Source organism: Marmota flaviventris, chromosome 1 (genome assembly GCF_047511675.1).
Source record: "Marmota flaviventris isolate mMarFla1 chromosome 1, mMarFla1.hap1, whole genome shotgun sequence".
NCBI classification, from domain to species: Eukaryota; Metazoa; Chordata; class Mammalia; order Rodentia; family Sciuridae; genus Marmota; species Marmota flaviventris.
The window spans coordinates 135,662,516-135,672,631 of NC_092498.1; the positions used below are offsets into that span (position 1 = coordinate 135,662,516).

A 10,116-nucleotide genomic window follows, 5' to 3' on the forward strand; every position below is an offset into this window, starting at 1 on the left:
GGAGGGCGCGGCGCGGCGAATCCGGACTCGGGTGCGCCCCCTCGCGCGCGTCCTCTGCCACTCGGCGAGCACCGGGTGCGGAACACGGTCACGACAGCCAGGCTCCCCGCCGGCCGGTCCTCTCGCGGTTCCACGGGTATTCAGGGAGCCCGGTCGGTGCCAGGCGAAACCAGCAGCGGAGAATGCGAGGAGAGGACTTCGGTGCTCCCGGAGCTGTGCTCACCGACGTCTCTTAAACTCCGCCAGCCCGCTGGGGCAGGCACTGTCGCCATCTCAGTTTAAGATGGGGATGCTGAGGCTAAAGGTCTGGGCAGGAGTTTGCCCAAAGTCACAGAACCAGGAAGTGACCGGGCTAAGAGTCAAACCTAAGTGATCTGTACTTAGCCGATAGGAGGCCTAGGGAGACAGAGCCTGGGCTTGTATTGATAAGCTTACTGGGTGCTTCCTTGCATAGTTGTCTCATTCAAACCTCACAACAGTCTCACGCAGGAAGGCACCATTAACTCTTTTCTACAGATGGGGAAAATAAGCTTCAGGGAAGTGAAGAGTTTGGCCAGATCTCACAACTAGAAACGGGTTTCTAGTCCAGGACAACAGACCCTGAAGACTGCTCTCCTTAGCCACTACCCTTCCCTGTTACAGATGAGGCAACTGAGCTTAGGAGGAGAAAATGGTGTTGCAGAGGGAATAGCAGGTCACCTTGTGCTCCTGCCTTAACTCCCATGAGAAAATGCCCCAGGTAGACAGGGTTCCAGGCACTCCGATGGCTGTCTCTGCAGAGCTCACTGCCTTGTGCGGTAGTTGCTAGAGCTGTGGGCCCACAGCCAAAAATTCGTCAGTATATTTGTGCAAAGTCATAGATGCAAACAAGGTACTTCAAGATGTCCAGCTCTTACTGCCTGGGTTTCTCTCACTGTATTTGCCCAACGATGCTTTGTGGCCATGGCCAAGGCATTTCCCCAGGCTAGCCCTCAGCTTCTCATGGGTAAAAACCAAGAACATTTTATTCCATAATCTACCCAAGGCACCTTCTAACATATACAGGTAAAAAAAAAAAAAAAAAAAAAAAAAAGGCTATAGGTACCTCTCTGCCTTGCCTCCCTTCAGAAGGGATATGACTGAGTAGGATTAAGTGACAGGATGGCACTCAGGGCAATGCCTCCCAAACTAGCTCAAGTTTTAACATCCATCAAGACAGGAATCCACCCTGACCATTAACCCCAGTGGGATAGGGCATTCTTCACATGCCCTCTGCAGAGTCTATTGTATTTGAATACCCAGGATGAGGAAGAAAGAGGATTCCAAAGTGACATTCTGACACTCAGTAGAGCCATTTGAAAGTGTCTCTACATCTGTAGAGCATATTTTGCAGACTGTTGTCACATTATGATGGGAATCATGGCTCTAGAGAAGGAAACATACATACAAATCATTCTGTTCACTTCACAAGGATACCATTCTCCCTCTCTACACTTATGGCCATAGCTTTCATTGCAATGTTAGTCCCAAAAGCAGGGGATTCAAGTCTAGCACCAATTCCTCTAACTGAAGCTTGAGTACCCAGAAGTAAATGCAAATCATTCAGCGTATCAAAACAGTTCTCCCCTTCTTGGCACCTGTTTATTTGCATAATATATAAACCCATCGATGGAAATACAGATGCTCCATTTTGCCCAGGAATTTGTAGAAATATAATGCAACAGTGATATTACTACTAATAACTAACACTTATTGAATGTTTATGATGTGCTAGGCCCTGAAATATTGCATTATTTAAATTTCCCAGGAAATGATGAGAAGGTACTATTACTCCTGTTTCACAGATGTGGAAATTGAGGGTCAGAACAAATAAATCATTATAAGTCCCATGACTAGAAAGTGATGAAACTGGGTGGGATCTGAACCTAGTTCTGCTAGATAAGCATATTTTATTTTATTTATTTATTTTTTTTTTTAAAAGAAAGAGTGCGGGGGAGAGAGAGAGAGAGAGAGAGAGAATTTTTTAATATTTATTTTTTAGTTCTCGGCTGACACAACATCTTTGTTTGTATGTGGTGCTGAGGATCAAACCCGGGCCGCACGCATGCCAGGCGAGCGCGCTACCGCTTGAGCCACATCCCCAGCCCCAGCATATTTTACAAAAAAAAAAAAGAATGTGTATAGCATCTCTTGAATTCAAATGCTAACATACTGATTCATTCATTCAACAAATATTTATTGGATACCTACTTTGTTTCAGGTCTTGTGATAAAAATAGGGTAGTGAAAACAAAAATAGGTGGAGCACAGTGAGGCCAGGGGTCTTGCGGTGGCATTGTTGGTGACCTCCTAGGCCACAGTTACTGTGGATTTTATTCTAGGAGCAATGGGAACATTGGTGAAGGAGAGAGTAGTAAGGGTCCCATGCTAAAAATCTGTATTCTCGGGAACTACTCTACCTGTGAAGGGATAATGAACTGGAAGTGGTAAAAATGCATGAAGGAAGAACAATCTGAAAGGGGCCATTTGGCAATAGAAGAGATGAGAGAAGTAGATGGACTGATCCTCCTCAAGCTAAAATACTTGGGGTTGGGGCTGGGGATGTGGCTCAAGCGGTGGTAGCACGCTCGCCTGGCATGCGTGCGGCCCGGGTTCGATCCTCAGCACCACATACAAACAAAGATGTTGTGTCCGCCAAATACTAAAAAATAAATATTAAAATTCTCTCTCTCTCTCCCTCTCTCTTTACAAAAATAAATAAATAAATAAAAATAAAATACTTGGGGTTGCAAATAGTTACGTGACTATAAAATTTTAAAACCAACTGGGTGGGGAGGCCCATGTCTGTAATCCTAGCAACTCAGGAGACTGAGGCAGGAGGCCTAGATGGGGCTGGGGATGTGGTTCAAGCGGTAGCGCCCTCGCCTGGCATGCTTGGGGCACTGGGTTCGATCCTCAGCACCACATAAGAATAAAATAAAGATGTTGTGCCCACCAAAAACTAAAAAATAAATATTAAAAAATTATCTCTCTTTAAAAAAAAAAAAAGGCCTAGGGATGTGGCTCAGTGGTTAAGAGCCCTGGGTTCAATTCCCAGCACCACAAAAATAAATAAATAAAACTTCAAAACCAGCTAGGAGTCGACTGGTATCTGAACAGTTTGTAACATACTGGGGCTCTCAAAATAAACTGCAAGTCTGAAACAAAGAATGATTTTCTAGAAGAAAAAGCTTTCTTTTGCTATTCTACAAATAATTTGGTGTTTACAATCCAATTTACTAGTCTGCAAGCTTAGCGAAGCCTAAGAAACAGGTAAGTACTAATCCAGGGGTCAAGTGAGACAGTGAAAATCTCTAACTAGGGGCTGGGGATGTGGCTCAAGCGGTAGCGTGCTCGCCTGGCATGCGTGCGGCCCGGGTTCAGTCCTCAGCACCACATACAAACAAAGATGTTGTGTCTGCCGAAAACGAAAATAAATAAATAAATATTAAAAAAAAAAAAAATCTCTAACTAATAATTACAAAGGTGATTTGTAAGCCTACCATGGTAGAAGCTGGAAAACTTTGACCTTCACTTAGGCTAATTAAGGGAGATGGGGGCCCAATGAGCAAAGGCACAGCATGGCTAGAGTCTGGAAGGTGACTTGAACTTCAGCTTCCATCTCTGAAAAAACGTTTTGTAAGATTAAATGAGCTCCTTCTGTTCGTAAGTGATGATTGGGTATTCACACAATTGTGTGAGATGTGCCTCCCTCTAAACATATTACAGCATAGGCACATTACCCATCTGAAGTGAAGGAAAAAAAAAAGATTAAATAAGATAATAAACTGCCTGGCCCTCAATAATTATTATTTGGGCTGGGGTTGTAGCTCAGTGTAGAGCACTTGCCTACCATATGTGAAGCACTGGGTTCGATTCTCAGCACCGCATATAAATAAATGAATAAAATAAAAGGTCCATCAATATCTAAAAAAATAATTTTAAAAATAATGATTTTTAAGCACTTTTTTTCTTTTTTTAAACTTTTACTTTTGAAACTGGTAGTTTAAATGTTTTTGCAGTGATGGGAAAAACAAAGAATCAGTTTTACTAAGTCTTGTCAGATGAATATACTTTTTAAAGGAAAAAATATTAGTTTTAATTTCCCTGTGAATTATGAATTGGGTTACAGCTCTTTAACCAGAAGTTTACTAGGCCTCATTACTTCATTAGAATCTAGGGAAGTCTAGCCCCATGCGGTGGCCACGTCTGTAATCCCAACTACTATTGAAGCAGGAGGATCACAGGTTCCAGGCCAGCCTGGGCAACTCACCAATACTCTGTCTTAAAATGAAAATAAAATAAAATAAAAATGTCTGGAGATATGGCCCAATGGTAAAGTGCCCCGGGGCTCAATTCCCAGTACTAACAAAATAAATTAATAAATCCCTGGGGAATTCTTGTCCCAAAAGATCCTACCCTGAATAAATGATGCAATCGTGTATAGGGCCTGAAAACAAAGGGGCCCCATAAAGATTTGCTGAATGAATCGTGATTTTATTAATTATTATTGCTACAGGGAGTACACTACAGTAAGCCAAATTACTACCAACACACGATGCCTTGGAATTTCGAGAAGAATATAATACTACAACTCGATTTTTTAAAAATCGGTAATTCTAGTTGCCTGTCACGCTTAAGTTTTTGTCCCTTGAGCGAGCAGGAGGAGGCAGCCGCTGGAAATGACCAGCGGTTGGAGATCTCTTTGCCGCATAACGTGGGCTCTACTGTCCTGACAGCAAACTAAGTATGCAAAGACTGACTTGAGGCAGGGACGTCGCCCGCCGAGGCTGCACAAGCCCACCCACGCCATCCGCGAAGGGCTGGAGTCCTGGCCGGCTTCTGGGCGGAGGGCTTCTCCGGGAGGTGCCGGGGGACACGTTTCTGCTCGAAGTGTGCCAGCGGCCGGCCCCCGCCCCGCGGCGCAGAGCTGACTCAGGGAGTGGGGAAGGAGGGTGCCCGCCGCGGCGCTCCCAGGAGGCAGGCTCTGGGTCTGCGCCCTCGCCCCGGTCGCTTCCTGCCCCTCGACGGGGCGCCCCAAGGTGGGCGAAGCCTCGACCCCCACCCCCCCGAACAAACAACCGCTCCCAGAGGTGCCCCGGTCGTCAGTTTCCAAAGGGCGCTGGCACATGGGTCCGCCGCCTCTGGAGAGGCGGTCAGTGGGCGCCCACACTTGAGAGGAGCCTGAGGCGCCGCGGTGGAAGCGCTCCTGCAGGCTTCAGGAGCAGGGGCAAGGGGCAGGGGACAGGGGGCGGGGAGCGGGCAGGGAAGGTTCTGTTGCAGCCCCCTTCCCCCCGGCCCCCGCGCTCCACCCGCAGGAGGGCGCCACCCCGCCGCCGCTCCCGCCACCCGGCTCCCTCCAGGGGACCCCCATCCCCCGCTCCTTGCGCTAGCCACCCAAGCAAATACCTCTAGCCATGGCCCGGCTCTGTCACCGCCTGGATCTCCCGGGAAACCGAGCTTTCGAAAAAAGTTGCAACAACTGTAGCCAACTGCTCCAGCGAGGTGCAGCTGCTCGCCCTGATTGGCGCCTCCCCCCGTCTCTCCAAAGGCTGCAGGTCGTGATAGGCGAACTGGCTGAGAGAGCCCGCCCTTCTCCCCGCCTCCCCTCCGGGGGCGGGGCCAGCGGCCGCACTTTCTACAAACGCTTTCGGGACAGGTCCAGGCGGAGGAGATGGGAGGGGGTTTAAATTTGACCGTCTCCTGGCGTTGATTGGCTGCTGTGGAAGGACAGTCGAGCTGCCATTGAAGGACCGCAAGCCCCTCCCTCTCCCGGTGCTGAAGCTCCTCCTCGGTTAGTTTAGTCTTGCAGCTGGAGGTCCGGGCTGAGTGGACCTGATCTGGGACTTCCGGTTCTTCTTGGTGTTGACCGGAACCCGACCTTTGACCCCTGCACCTCACCTTATGACCTGGGCAATCGAGTTCGCCGAGTTTGGCATCTCCAACACCTTGGCCTCTCCAGCAATTTTGTTCATTCATTTCTAAATTTGAAAGGTTTGTGCCAGGGGCTTTGGTGCCTGCCTGTAATCCCAGCAACTTAGGAGGCTGAGGCAGGAGGATGGCAAGTTCAAGTCCAGTCTGTGCAATTTAGCAAGACTTTGTCTCAAAATAAAAAATGCAAAAAGGATTGAAGATGTAGCTCAGTGGTAAAACATGCCTAAATTCAACTCCGCTACTGGAAAAAAAAAGTAGGGGATGAGAGTGTAGCTCAGTGATAGAGCTTGTGCCTAGCATGCATGAGACCCTGGATTTCACCCCTAGCACCACAAAAATTTTAACTTTTTTTTTTTTTTTAAATTTTTTTAATCTACTTTCCCCAGTACTTTCACAAATACTTGTGGTAAGGCTGAACTGGGGATTGAACACTCAGGGACTTTGGTACCTTATCACTAAGCCACATCCTTGGCTCTTTTTACTTTTTATTTTGAGACAGGGTCTCACTAATTTGCTTAGGGCCTTGCTTCATTGCTGAGGCTGGCTTTGACCTTGCAGTCCTCCTGCCTCAGCCTACAGAATCATTGTGATTACAGTCCTGTGCCATGTACCCAGCTGCAAAACGTAATTTAAATAGTGATAAATGTTATGAGAAAAATGAAAATGGGAAATATTACCAAGTGTGTAAAGGGAGCCAGTTATTTTTTTTTAGGTTGGTAAAATCAGAGAAGTCCTCTTTGAGTTGGTGGCTTTAAGGAAGACCCAAAGTAAAAGGTACTTCTGGGTAGATGGGATAGCAAATAAAAATGCTTAGTGGTGGTTGAGAAATAAAAAGAAGCCCAGTAGGATGATTGGAGTTGAGTTCATAATGGGGGGATAATGAAAGGGATTGGGCTGGGAAGGTGAGCAGGGGCTATATCATCTAGGTCTTTGCTGGTATCTCAGCTCAAAATCCACTTTTCTCAGTGCTGCTCTGTGAAATCAGGGCTACAAATCATAATTCTTGCCAGCTAGAGTTGGTTCTGTTATTAGGAGTGGAGGAGGAAGGACAAAAGGCTGGCAGAGAAGGGACTTACTCTTGGCTCACTCCCATGTCCTTACTGTACCTTACCTGCTCCCTATGTAGTGACATTCTACTCTGGCAGTGGCATTTAATTCAGTCTCCAAGTTCTTTCCATACTCACAGAAACAACCTCCATGGCCAGGTATGGTGGTGCACTCCTGTAATTCCAGTGGCTAGGTAGGCTGAGACAGTGAGACCCTGTCTCTAAACAACCTCAAAATATGGCTGGGATGTGGCTCAGTGGTTGAGTGTCCCTGAGTTCAATGCCTGGTACTAAAAAAAAAAGAAAGAAAAGAAAAGAAACAACCTTCACGTACACCCCCAGAATGCCAGCACCACCCCCACTCAGAATTCTGGGCCCCAGTTTTGTAGGCCGTGGGAGGGCCAGCAGCTACTTGGTGGCACCCCTTTCTTGGAGGCAGAAGAACCAGCTCTCCAGGGCTCCCCCTCCCACTTTACCAGCTCTGCTCACCCCACCTTGTTCTGCAGCTTTGGAGACATGGTCGCTGCTTCCTGTACTGGTGATTTATGTCACCTCAATATTCCCCTTTTTGCTTTTTTAGTCCTCTGGCACCTGTTTCATGAATTTCCTATTTTAAACTCTGTTTTTCTGACTGGACCCTAACTGTCACAGAGGCTTAATAAGAAGTTAGATTTATGGAACTGAGGTTGTGGCTCAGTGGTAGCGTACTTGCCTAGCATGTATGACGCCCTGAGTTCGATTCTCAGCACCATATACAAATAAATAAAATAAAGGTCCATCAAAAACTAAAAACTAGGGGCTGGGGATGTGGCTCAAGCGGTAGCGCGCTTGCCTGGCATGCGTGCGGCCCGGGTTCGATCCTCAGCACCACATACAAACAAAGATGTTGTGTCCGCTGATAACTAAAAAATAAATATTAAAAAATTCTCTCTCTCTCTCCCCCCCACCTCCTTCTCTCTTAAAAAAAAAAACTAAAAAACATAAAAAAAGAAGTTAGATTTTATTGATTGATTGATTGATTGATTGTTGTTCCACATAACACGATACCTTTTTTTTATTTATTTATGTATGTGGTGCTGAGGATCGAGCCTAGTGCCTCACACATGGAAGGCAAGAGCTCTACCACTGAACCACAACCCCAGCCCCCACCCCCCACTAACTGGTTTTAAGCAAAGGATAGATAGATAGGTTGGGAAATCTGAAGAATAACTCTAATTGCAAAGGGTGACATAAGTTATGTGTTTCTACTTTAAGACTTGGAATCTTGGAATAATGTGGCACATTTCTAGATTGTCTATTTATTAGATTCCTTATTTCCTGAGGTGGACACATTATGTCAGTGCAATCACACAAATGCTAAGATGACTTTCATTATTCTAGTGTTATCTTTGTGTTCATATTTACTCCAGATATTTGCCATTGTTAAATACTTTGTGTTAGTATCAGTTCTTGCAAGATTTCCCCCCGCCCCCCCAGGGATTGAACCCAGGGTGCTTAATACTGAGCCACATTCCCAGCCCCTTTTTTTAAATTTTGAGACAGGGCCTCTTTTAGTTGCTGAAGCTGGCTTTGAACTTTCAATCCTCCTGCCTCAGCCTTGTTAGCCACTGGGATTACAGGCTTTTTCAATCATGCTGAGAAGTTCTTGTAAGGTCTGTGCCAAATGGGATATGTACAGAGTTGCTTTTCAGCATCCAAGGGGATTGGTTACAAGACTCCTTTCCCCCAGGATATCAAAATTTATGGTTGTTCAAGTCCCTAATAGAAAAGTATAGAACCTATGTACATTCTTTTTACATACTTTAAGTCATTTTCTAGATGTTTTATGATATCAAATACAATGTGAATTCTATAAAAGTGGTGATTTCGTTGAATCATTGAGGGAATAATGCCCTGAACAAAAAATCTATCTGTGTTCTGTACAGATTCAGCAATATTTTCCATCCTGGGTTGGCTGAATCCATGGATGTAGAACCCACAGATATGGAGGGCCCACTTTCACAGCCAGTGGCCACTGTGGTCGGCTAACTCCGTCCCATTCTTCCACTATAAATACTCACACACGCACATACATGCACACATGCAGAATATTACGTATATATGCATATATGTTTTACATGTAAACACATATATAATTCCCTTTCCATATGTACACACACTAATATGAATAACACATATGCTGTATATAATATACTTAAAACTAAAACAATGTAAACTACTGCATGGGTTTGTTAGGATTAAGTGATAAAAATGAATATAATGCATATATGATGTAGGAATTTGAAATTTTTAGCCATTTAGCAGTGAACAAAATAGTTACAAAATCACATCTTAGTGGATTGTTGTAATTTAGAGTTAGCAACACTTCCTTCCTTAGACTTTTCCTTGGTGTCCTAGGAAGGTGGCCGAAACTTTTCTTTTAAGTAGCCCTGTAAGAAAAGTTTCTATAGTCAGGTTTCTCTTGTCATTGGACATGTAGAAAATGAACAGAAAATATGGTTTCAAGGGCTTAAAAATTGGTGTCAGATGAAATATTCTCCAAGTAACATTTTATGTTTAATAAGCCTTTTTTTCTTGGGGTTGGGGTTGCCTAGCATGCTTGAGGCACTGGGTTTGATTCTCAGCACCACATACAAATAAGTGAAAATAAAAGTCCATCAACAACTAAAAAATATTTTTTAAAAAGATAAGTTTTTTTTTTCTTTCTTATCTGTCAAATGGCTATAGCTTCTTTTCTCTCCACGTTCTCTCTTTACAAAAAGATATGACTGTGCACGGTGTAGCATACCTGTAATCCTAGCAGCTCGGGAGGCTGAGGCAGGAGGATCCTGAGTTCAAAGCCAGCCTCAGCAAAAGCAAGGAGCTAAGCAACTCAGTGAGACCCTGTTGTTAAATAAAATATAAAATAGGGCTGCGGACGTGGCTCAGTGGTCAAATGCCCCTGAGTTCAATCCCTAGAACTTAAAAAATAGTGGGGAAAAAAAAAAAAAAAAGATATGGGCTGGGATGTAGCTCCTTTGTAGAACCCTTGCCTGGCATGCACACGGCCCTGAGTTTGTTCCTCAGCAACACACACACACATACACACACACACACAAACATATTATAAACCAGTTATG

The 10,116-nt window shown here is 45.0% G+C and overlaps 1 non-coding gene across 1 annotated transcript; it reads left to right on the top strand.

Annotated features, from left to right (window-relative positions):
• The first annotated feature begins 3,671 nt into the window (after positions 1 to 3,671).
• LOC114079925 (small nucleolar RNA U13) lies at positions 3,672 to 3,770 on the top strand. Its single transcript, XR_003580544.1, has one exon. It is a non-coding gene; the product is annotated as a small nucleolar RNA U13 (small nucleolar RNA).
• Positions 3,771 to 10,116: the final 6,346 nt, after the last annotated feature.